Source organism: Meleagris gallopavo, chromosome Z (assembly GCF_000146605.3).
Source record: "Meleagris gallopavo isolate NT-WF06-2002-E0010 breed Aviagen turkey brand Nicholas breeding stock chromosome Z, Turkey_5.1, whole genome shotgun sequence".
Classification (NCBI taxonomy): domain Eukaryota; kingdom Metazoa; phylum Chordata; class Aves; order Galliformes; family Phasianidae; genus Meleagris; species Meleagris gallopavo.
This window is the reverse complement of record NC_015041.2, coordinates 64,196,038-64,208,409: the sequence shown is the minus strand read 5'-3', so window position 1 is coordinate 64,208,409 and position 12,372 is coordinate 64,196,038.

Below are 12,372 nucleotides of genomic sequence, written 5' to 3'. Positions count from 1 at the left end.
GAAAAGCTTTTGTTATTTTTCTGCTCTGCTCTGCTCTGCTCTGCAAAGGAAAACACAAAGCAGAATTTGGGGTAGAGACAGCAGCACATTCTGGCAGCAAGTATACTCATTTTCTGATAACACTTTCTGTCAAGACCTACCTATAAAGTGTTTCACATACTGCTGTTGCTCTTCCTCACATTCAAGCTGAAAAGATCAGAAATTGTTTCCTAGGGGGATTCTGAGACACAGATCATTTTTTCTATCCAGGTTTCTGTATGAATGAAGACAACAAGGAATAAAAACAATGAGGAATAAAAATGGAGTAAAAGGAAAACCTGAAAAGATGTGGGTAGAAGCACTAATCACAGTGTAAACTCTACACAGCCTACTGAAGAACTTCAGTAAGTGTTGGGAAATATGGGCAAATTGAGTTTAGTGTACTGAACTCCATTCATAGTGATTCTCCTTGGTGGATGTCAGAAATGCAACAAACAAAATTTTCCAGGTAGAATCCCCTGATAGACCATTTTTTAATAGCACCGCTCCAAAAACAAGCTAATCTCAGGTGCCACCACCTCCAAAAAGGAGCACTATTCATTGAACTGAGCTCATAAATCGTTCTGCCCAGATTCTTCTCAGTCTTCGCATGAGAGGCTTCTGCTAAACTGTCTTCTGTTAAGCTCTGATTTCCATGCTCTGTGGATGCTCATACGTAGAATTCTTCATAAGTAGCACATACCACAGCATTAAGAAACACTGAACAACGATCTCTCAGAGGTCATCAGTGACATGTCCAGAGCTACCACAGTGCAATTATTGAAAAACAATAGGGAGATATGAAATTCAGAAATTTGGTCCCACTGACTTTGGATGTGCTCCTGCTTAACTGTTTGAATTCATTTTCCTTGTCAGCAAGGGAAGGCAACTTTCTACTTGCATTCTGGGAATTCACTCCCATAGTATCTGTGACTTAAAAAATGCAGAGCTTGCTCATTTAGTGTTTCTGAATTACACTTATCTGCCCAGAGTATCTGCTCTTCAGCAATTAGCAAAGGATTCATTATACAGGTAACGGTACTCCTGTTGCATAATGGGAGTGCTCAGGAGTCTGGAAACTGTTGGGACTGGAATTCGTGGTAGATCACTGGAACTGATGCTGGAAAACATGTTTTTCATCTAGAAAGTTACTCAACTGCTCAATGAAATTGAGCTCTATTGCCTCATTCCTGAAGATGGATTAGAGCTCCAGAGTGCAAAGTCAACACAACAAACTATTTCTTTACTTCTGCTACTAAAATACCTGCATAAATTTAGTGAAGTCTTTATGTTGTGAATTCTCAGTGCTTCTAATTAAAAAATGGGTACGTAATCTTCCTTGCCCACCAGAATCACTGAGCAGAAACATTGCCATCTCAAAGACACTTCTTATTTTTTTTTCATTCATATTTAACAACAAAGGCAATAAAAAATATTTGTTAACATCAAGTGGACCAGAAAAAGCAAAAACAGAAAAAGAAAAGAATCATGTAAAATGTTTTTATTGCCAGTGAGAATATAAACACCCGATAAATTAGGTACCCAAACAAATTTGGTTGTTTCCTTTTAATATATCTCAGCTTTATCACATCTACAGAAGCCCAAGGGGTACATTTTTTTAAAAAACTTCATGGTATGGAGAAGAATGGGATCTTTCAGCTGGAACTCTTCCTACAATTAGGCCATTCATTTTCAAAGAGGGCAAGAAATAATTGTGTCGGAAGATAAATAAAGCACAGGTTGTCAGAAATTTGGTGATTTGGAGATTACAACTGAATGTAGCCTCCTGGCCTCCATATGAATGCTCATCACTGCTTCTTCAAGTAATGCTGAAAATGTAAATGATTGCCATAGAACAGATTGTCCTATCCTAAAAAGGAGGCAGCCACAGGATACCAAGCATCTCAGTATTGCCATGTTCCAAAGAATGTCACAAGCTACAGAAGGGCTCCATGGAAATCATATGCCTCTTATGAAAGTAGCTCTATTTATGAGCTGCAAAGTGCTCTGAATTGGATGTCTGCTGTTCAAAAGTGTTACTTCTGGCCAGAGTTTTCAATGGGACCTCAGGGAGCCATTCTGGACAAGGAGAGGAATTGTCCATAGAAATTTAGAAGAGATCATTCTTTAAGTATATCCTATATTGTACTTGGTCATTTAGTGACCATTTTCACTGACACACAGCTCCCCCTCAATGAGCCTCACTCACAAAGCCAGAAATTTGTCAGATCTTAGAGATTTCTTTTTACTTGTTCTCCTCATTGTAAGACTGCACTGGACAGCAATACACAAACCCTTTGGAAGCCTGCTCCCTTTCACAGGACTGCCAGAGTACATAAACCAAAACCAATATGTAAGCTTCCCCACTTCGAAATACATTTATACAGAGAGCAAACTCAGAAACTGGGAATTCCCTTCTGTGCACACAGAGTCATCCACAGAGCCATCTGAGACAGAAACAAGGAAACAGTAGAGATAAGGGAAAACTGAAATATTCACTGGATTCTGTAATCAAAATGTGCCCTATCCCGTATCTTAAAGTGTCTTATCTCCCTAAGTAGCAAGTCCCAGCAGGAAGCAGAGACAGGCCTTAACTGAGGTATTATCTTGACATTCAGCAGGAGATTTAACAGACCTCTGAGACAGACACAAAAAGGCAGCAGCAAAAGGGAGTATTACATGTACAAAATGCAAAAATAAAGCTGTAGGAAGGCACACAATAAGAATTTCTCCACTCTTTACATCTTCGATTTCACATCTTTGTGACATAGCACCCACTACCAAATTAATTCCTGCTCTGGAAAGGCTCCAGGCTCTAAAACAGATGTTGATGTCAGTAAGTGAGTCACAGTGGAAACAAGAAGTCCTGCAGGGTAGCCATAAAACAGAAGATGAGGGGAAAAAAATAGATTGCTAAACCAACTCTATTATATCTGAGAAATAACTTTTAAAAATAGGCTCAAATAGCAACACTTAAGTCACTGACACCGTACATAAGTCCAAGGAGTACATTTTTCTTTAAAACTTTGTGGTATGGAGGACAATGGGTTCTTGCATCTGGAACTCTTTCCACAGTTAGGTCATTTGTTTTCAGCTGAACATGTTACAGCCACTTAAGTACACTTTCCTTTCTTTTTCTCTGTTCGATGAGAGGGAAAAGAAAGCTGGTTGAAAATCTCCATCTGACCATTCTGACAGCTACTCTCAGAAAGGTGCTCCCATCTAATGTGAAGTCTTGTCCCATTAGAAATTAGAGGTCGTAATCAGGTGATTTAGGCATCAGATTTTTCCTTCTTTCAGTACTACAGTGGACTGTGGCATACTCCTATCTCAGCCCCATCTGTCTTTATAGGATACCACTTTATGTTACCTGGTCATTCTTACCTGCCATTGAAAGATAAGAAAGTTTGGGGAGGGAGCATAAAATCTGACAAAAAGTCTCAGGAAAGTAACGTATGAACAGAAGATATACTGCTAATTCTTCAGTAAATGGATTAATGCTGGAAGACAGACTTTGTGGTTGTTGTGCAAATGGCACACGATGCACGATCTTCCAAGTGTGAAGAGTAGAAGTGCTGAGTCACTACGCTATTTCATCCGTGTCTTGATACACCTTTAAAATGAACAGAACGGACTTATGACACACTCTGGCCACAACCATCATCTGAAGCTTCAGTGGCACATGCAAGAAATGCCACAGTTGAGAACCGAGAAATCAATTTAATAAGTCAGTATATCCCTCAGGTATAGACACTGCTCAGATATCAGTTCTGTTTTTGAAAGATAAGATAAGAGGTGCCACATTACGATTATGCCTGTGGAGGAAAAAAAAAGAAGCTAAGAAAGGGTTTTTCACAAGATCAAATGCTATTTCATTGAAGAACAATGTATTGCTCTGTATCTATTTTTTGTATCTAACACAGCAAATTCACATTGTTATTCAGAAGCCAGCTCATTTTCTTCATTATTATTGCACTACTTTTGCTTTAGGTACAAACTCATACATATTTATCTTTCTATTAGTGAAGTATAAACTTTGATTCTATCATTTTGCATCTTTTATTGAAATGTAAACTCGGGCCTTATCAGATGCAGTCTATTTTCTATTTGGTCTAATTTCTTACTCCTTTTCCTATTTCTTGACATGGAATTTGAGTTCTGCATTATATTTGGGCATCAGAGCTTCAGATGCATCTACCAGGATGCAAGAGCTTCAAAACAGCCCTGCAAAAAAAAAATTATTTTGGATCAGTCTCCTGGAATTGTTCATCCTCCCAGCAACTGTATTTCAGGCTCTGTGTCATCCACAAGGCTGAAACTGATAAATATGCTGAAAAGGTCATGTCGTGCAGTAGTTGCTAAAGGGATACTACAAAAGAGCACAGGCAGTAAGTCATGTGGGAAAAATTTACACACTCACTCTCACACATTTACAGTCCTTCTTTGCAGAAAGTCAAAATTGCTTGCTGGAACAGAGCTAATCTAATTATTAGTCTAGCTAATACTTTCAGTACTTTATTTTGTGAAGTTTTCTGCTAAGACATACCAGTTGGTACATTTTCACAGTTAACCTGGGGCTTTTACAACTACAGATAAGAAAGGAAGAATGCTTGCAACTGTAATTCAGGTCCATTTCAGCAAGGTAATTACCCGCTTTTCCAAGCTCAAGGTATGCATAAGGTGTTAGTGAAATAAACTCTTAAATTTTAATTCCCAGTGACTCCCAATCTTTTCAGCATATGAGATTTCACAAAGGACATGGCTTTTGTTTTGATACGTTTTAATTCATCCAGTTAGTATTTCACTGCAATCCCAACATAACGTATGTAACAATGCAAGCACAACTGTAATTCTGTTTCTCTTCCTTCTGCTTCCAGATAGCTAGTACAAAATAAAAGCAAAGATATATCTGGTAAAGGGGTAAAATCCAGAAATACTCTCAAAGCACTTATTTATTTATTTATTTATTTATTTATTTATTTATTTATTCATTTTTGCCTCCTGCAACAAGGCTTAAGTATTGGAAACTCACCTTGGATACAGACTTTTTATGATAGATGTGAATCCAGAAACAAAGCATGCCAGCTTACCTCACAAGATAAAATAATGGGAATATTTGCTTTGGCAGAACTCGCAGGGAAATGGGTAATGTTTGGTAGGAAGTTTTTAAAGATAAAATGAGCCCTGGCTCATCAATAAAGTAAACTAAACTTCAATAGCAAGCAACCCAGGAAACTGGGTTTCTTTATTAATCTTTTTGGCTGCTGCTTTTCCTTGCAGTGGCACAGATCCCTTGAAATGACAACCAGCAGCTGAGCCAAAAGAAGGTCCCAAAAAAGAGCAGCTTTAGGAGGACAGGGGACTTTAGCAGGAATACTTGCTGCCGCTGAGAACTTTGAAATGCAAGAGGCATGAAACCTGAGAATCTGGTAGCAAGTGGAGACCGGCCTGACACACCTCTTGTGTCTCTCTCGAAGAACTAGCCCAGTGCTTTATGGCTGTAGAGCTCACACTCAGAAAAGTCTGTGGTGCACACACAAATTCCACCTGAACACCAGAAATGGACAGACCACGGAATACGTGAAGATCAGCCCCGGTTTCTCTGCAAATCCAAAGGATTTGATGAGAAAGAAATCCACTGCTATGAAGAGTAGCTTACCAATGCAGTACTGAACATCCCTCCCTGACATGAGGACAATCACAGCAGAGATGGGTGGGGGGCTTAGGAGGATTTTTGATTTTCATTTTGCCATTACCTAGGAGAGTGGATGAAAACACGGGATGGGTAGAATTGGGAGGGGGAGGAATCAAATATAGGTTTACTGAAAGTAAGTTTCATGAATTTGAGGCAATTTTACACTGGTGCCATACATCTTCAACAGAGTTTTCTTTTAAAAGCATTTATTCTGCTACTAATAGTTGCCAAAATTATTCTGAGAAGCAAATGGGAATTTCTAAGAGTGCAAGAGAAACCAGGTCACTAGGCTGAAGAAACGTTCAGTGAGGGAACAGATATTTTTTAACCTTGTTTTTCTGTGCTCTTGCATTTCCTGGGAAATAGAGCACTTTTTAGGTCTGAAATAAGACCTATCCCAGGGCTGGAGGCCTATGCAATTTTTCTAGATTTATTACATGGTGCCCAATGTGTCCACTCTTGGGTGTTGCTAACAAGGATGGAGACCAGAGTTTCCCAGCTTCTCAGCAAATCCACACTTGAAGTGCAAGTTTTGAGTTCATGCAGTGCATAGGTGTAGGTGTGCTCCTTTCCAGTATCTATCTGCCAGTGCTCTTCCAAAGCTGACCAAACTATTTTTCTGGAGTCTAGTAATGTCAGCATGTATGATTTGCATCTGAGCTGTCTCTCCTGAACTAATCTGTGGAATCTCCCTTACAGCCCATCTACCCTGTCGAAGTACAGCAAAGGTGCAGGTGTAACTGAGATCCAGAACTTGAAACACAAATGGAAACCATGATGTCTTTAATGACTGCCTCAAAGGTAAATACTTATCTTTCTAAATAAATTCAACAGCGCTTTGAAAATGTAATAGATGTTTGTCTGTCAAACCATCTATTCTGCACTGTGAATAATTCTCAGTTAATTTGTACAGGTTTTTCTTAAAACAATTGCAAATTCCAAAGGTCAAGCTACCCATTTCTAAGCCGCTGTTGTTGCATCCATTGCAGTGGAATTTATAATCCCACGCAGACAGGCAGCACAAGTCTTCATTGTGCAGATATTCCTAGAAGCAATCTTACTCCTCTCTAGGAGGCATTGAAACACATCCTTATGCCTCTGTTCAGGGACAGCTGTTGAAGGTTTATGTGCTCAGGATCTTCCAGAACAGAAGCCCTCTTCTCTGTGTGCTGCCTTTCAGACTAAGGATGAAGTACAGATTCTTCTTCAGGCAGCAGGATCTGTGATCTTTTGACGGTTTCAGTTTAATAGGGATTTTCACTTGCTGCCTGAGGGAGAACAACCAACATCTGCCATTTTGGAATTTGTACAAGTGAAAGGTTGGCTGCTCCAAACATTTAATGAAAGGCTATGAATCCCCAGCTAGCTGCTCCGGCTTAGTAGGGGTGACACTGTTTTAAATACCTGTGATTCAGGCTGTCTATATAATTTCTTTTTATAAAAAAAAAATCATGCAGGCTGTAGCTTGTCATTTTCTAGCCAGGTAATACAAATGGCTGAAACAGCCATGTTCTCCATAATATTAATGTAGCAGTTGACAATGCATACTACTACAAAACTTCTGCTCGGTAAGGATGACACAATCAGGGTCTTCTGATGGAGCCTGATGTTCTCTTTATTCATGTTATCCTGCTGGCTTAATCAGCACTTCAGATCTATTTATTTATATGTAAACTCGATTGACAGTCAAGTGGAAGCTGTGCTGACACCACTTAAAACGAAATGGTAAGATTAAAATCATCGCCAGGATGATTAAGACATTCTCTTCACCTTTTGACACTCTAAGTCAACAAATTTTGCCATTACCCTTTGAAAACAACACAAAACAGAGTGTAGCAAAGAAATCACAAACATGCTCCCACAAAGCCCAGAATTTGTCTAGTGAATTTCAAATCAGTCAAAAAGAAAAGGTACAGGCCTGGAAAGGCAAACACATAAATTTTTCCAAGCTTAGATTAATTGTACCAAGGCACACAATTCTCAGAATTAACTTAAAGGCTGGAATGGATGCCTGAGGTGGTAGGACAAAAGCACTCATCCATTATGACTTTTCAGCAAAGTGTTAACGGAGTACAATCTTTTTCCTTGCACGGAAGCACCAACTGCATTTCTTGCAGGCCAGTTTCTGCTCTCACTGTCATTGAATACTTCGGGTGCCACCTCCTGGATACTCAGCACTACTGCACTGCACCAGCAGTTTCCCATCTGCTTTCCCAAATCTTTTATTTACAGACAAACACGTTTTAACTGTACTCTTATCCTAATCCAAACAAACTCTTGACTGCCTGTATATTTCACCACTAGCAAACAACACAGTCCTAAGTCTGTGTACAAGAGACCAGAAAAGCCTGCACCTCAGATGCAAGACAGATGTGACTGCTAGAGGAGGACGGGGTAGGTGCTGCAGTCCCGCTTACCCAACAGCGTGGCAGTACTGACCTAGAGGGATCTGTGCTCTGCCCAGATCTGCCAAGTCCTATCAAATCTAACCTTCTCTGGAATGAACAGGAAGGTGAAATGAGAACTCCTTTCGAATCAGTAGCTGTGCATCAGAGATTTGACCAACATGATGAGGTAGGACTGGTTGTCAAACAAAAAATGGCCAAATGCGGGTCGGTGGTGAGGAAAAAGAGAGAGTGAAGGAGATTTTGCAGGTATTTGGCATTTGTTTACTATCATGACATCAGACACAAAGTACAGTCATTAGTAAGAGTGAAGCATTTTTAAGACCGAAGTGAGTGTCTCTGTGGGGACAGTGCATTGCAGCACAGAGCTACTGATGAAATTCTGCGTGATGCTCTGATGGAGAACAGAATCTTGGTAGATAGAAAGGAGATTTCTGGTCCTCTGCGAATAGCAGTTTTTAAGGTTGCTGCAGCTACATGTATGCTACAGTGCCCAAATGGAACTACAAGGAAAATGTATGCTAAAAGAGAAAATAATAATAATTCTGTGTGTCTTAGACTGCAAGACACTGATCTACGACAGGGCATGGCTGTGCTGAGTGTGAGAACGTGACAGGGTATCTACATACTCCTCAACAGTTAACCCCTATGTGACCTACGTGAATAAGACCAGGGGTCATAGGTAAGCATTTGACCTAAACCAGGGGTCGTGCTTAGTTAAAGAAAGTCACAAGCACAACCACTCCTGTAACTGCAGCCACCAGTAATATTTGGTTCTCTCATTACAGATTTACTTACTCCCAGTAGTGTTTAACAGTCCCTATTGGCATTATCTCTGTGCTAAGACTTTCCAAAGCTTGGGATGCTTTGACGCAGTGAAACAAGTATCACACTGCCAGGAAATGTGGAGGCCGTGGCTGGATGCCCTAATCAAAACCTTCTTGTTCATAGACAAGAAGGCCAGAGGCGCAGAGCAGCAGACACAATCCCTAGGTTTATTAAAAAACAGTGCTATCCCATTGTAACATATCACATTTATTTTAGTCATAAATAGGCAACATGCACACACACAAGTATATTTATAAAAAACTTTACAACAAATATTGTTTCTATATTTGAAATTTGCTTTCTACATTCATAATCTCCCTGTGCAATTACAATATATTTTTTCTTTTTCAGTGTATGGCATAAACTCACCCAGCGCTCTGCATCTGTGATTGTCTGCATATCACTGAACTACAGAACTGCAGAGGCTGGCAGGGACTCAACAAATCATCGAGTCCAACTCTCCTGTAAAGCACGTTCCCGACAATAGATCACACAGGTAGGCATCCAGATGGATGTTGAATATCTGTGTAGGATTCTCCACAACCTCTCTGGGCAGCCTGTTGCAGTGCTCTGTCACCTTCACCATAAGGAATCTTAGAATCCTTACAGTTGGATGAGACCTTTATAGGTCACCTAGTCCAGCTCCCCTGCAATGAATAGGGATATTCACAGTGAGATCAGGGTGTTCAGACCCCAATCCAGCCTCGCCTTGGAAGTCTCCAGGGATGGGGCATCCACCACATCTCAACCTGTGCCAGTTGCTTCACCACCATCACTATGTAAGAATTTTCCATTATATCCAATCTAAATCTCCCCTTTTTGTTCTTGAAACCATGTCCCATGTTCTGTCACCACAGACCCTGCTAAAGAGTCTGTCCCCTTCATTCTTATAGCTCCCCTTTAGACACTGACAGGCCACTCCCAGGTCACATCGAAGCCTTCTCCTCTCCATGCTGCACAGCCCCACAGGAGAGGTGTTCCATCTCTGGGATCATTTCTGTGGCCCTCCTCTGAATGCACTCCAACAGGTCCATATCTTTCCTGTACTGAGGACTTCACATCTGGATGCAGTACTCCTGGAATTCCTAAAATAACTGGAATGATAGCAGGAAAAGATGGAGAAATGAACATACTCAATCCAGCAAAATCAGAAAATTAAGCTTGGAATGTTTACCTATTTTACCACTCCTCTTTAATGGGATCTAGATAATTCCTCCCCTTCTGACTTCACACAGTGTCTCCCTCCTCCCAGTCTCTGTACCACAACCTCCAGGCCACCTGCCTTGGATTCCACCTGAGCTATTCCCCCAGCCACTGCCACCTTTTCCTTTTCACCTAGTAAAGACAACTCTGCTCACTAGTAAATTCAAAGCAATTTTCTAAGATGAGATTTAGACCTACATGGCACCTGTCATCCACTGCACAGGTTTATTTACAATCTACTAATTTCCAAGGCAGCCTGAGAATATTTATGATAAAATTCACTATATAAATAATGTATTATTTATTTAAATCCAAATCAATGATAGTCAATATTCAGACGGTTGTGACAATTTACTTACAAGCTGTAATTATTTTTTTTAAAAAACAAAACAACCAAGCAACTTCCCTAAAATTGTTTTAGCCAGTCTTTGACCAAACCTCAGAAATATAGGTCAAATTGAATTAATACAATTACCCCTCACCCTCTGCTTCATTCTGTGTTTCAGTCACTCACTTGTCACTATGAAGCATTATTTATGGAAGAAAAGCTTTCCATTCTGTCTGGACGTAAAAGACTTGGTGAAACAGAATGCTTTTTTATTCTGGGGTTGCCCTTACCTTCATTTCCTTTCACTCTTCATCTGCACATTGCTACAGCAATGTTACTAAGGCAGGAAGACAGATGTCAACTGGCTGTTTTAGGAAAATAACAACCAAGCATCTACGTGAAATTTCTATGCAAGTCTGTTAGGACCCAAACTTTTTGAGCATTTTCCTTCTTCTCACTACATATACAGCAAATTTACATTCAATCTTTGGTCTCATCCACTTTTTCTCAGCTTGCATAGAACTGTGGGATGTTTGCTTTACTTTAGCACTGTTACATTGTACAGGCTTGGTGGAGGGGGACAGTGCTTTACTGCAATTACCCATGGGCATCAATTAGTTTCTCTTCTTTCATCTACATTCTCCCGATATGCAGTAATGATGCCTGGTCACACTGAAGAACAGATATCATCATTAGGCTCTCAAATACATAAACATTTCTGTTCACCTCAGGAGAGCAATGTGAGAAATAAACGTAAACTTGAGCTCAAGCGCACTGTACCTCAGCTGCAGGGTTAAATACATATACGGGTTATTTTTCTGCTTCATCACACAGTTCTGTAAGTAATATAGTTCAGAACTGATGTTGCATCACCTTGTGGAATTCACAGCTATGCAGTATCAGTCAGAGCCAGATCAAACCTACTGCTGGAGGCAGTAACATTTTGGTCTCAGCTTGCCATGTTTCAGAAATGTGGTTTCTTTGCACAAGCCAGACTTACTGGACTAGAAAATTCCTCAAGCTGTTCCTTTCAATTAGCCGTCACGACGCATGGAATGAGTTTCAGCACTTCTTAGCATTCCATACAGGCTTCTGAAGATCATTTTGAAGTAGGCAAAGCCAGGGAGAGGATCAGGTAGGTCACTGCCATTAAAAACACTTTAATCGGCTTCTGTGGAAGTGAAACTGCTGAATGCTTATTAATGCACCCACCATCTTTCTATATTCAAGATTACTTTGAAATCAGATCTTGACATATCTACTGCCTTTACTTTCATGCTTTCTGCTCAAATGAGAGCATGAGAAACTCATTTATTCGGCATTCTCTTCCAGGGTCTTTAGTAGGAAGCAAATGTGTCAATTTTGTTCCTGATTGATGCCATGTCAGTTGAGGTTATGAGTGCATATATATTTACTGTTTGGAAAACAGAGCAGCTCTGGAAAAGAAACAAATCAAACTGAAAAAATGTCAAACTAAAACCTATGCATGCATAATAAATCAAAATACTGATCGTTGAATCACAGAATCAGTCAGGTTGGAAAAGACCTTAAAGATCATCAAGTGCAACCACAACCGAACCATACTACTCTAACTAACAACCCTCCACTAAATCATGTCCCTGAACACCACATCCAAACGGTTTTTAAACACATCCAGGGATGGTGACTCAACCACCTCCCTGGAGAGCCTATTCCAGGGCTTAACAACCCTTTCTGTAAAGAAGTGTTTCCTAATATCCAACCTAAACTTATCCTGGCACAACTTAAGGCCACTTCCCCTTGTCCTGTCACCTGTCACCAACCCTGATACTGAAATAAAGCTGATTAGTTTACTAAGACAGCAGGAAAGTCAATGTAAGTATACACATGCTTGGGTCCTCCATCTTATTATGGGA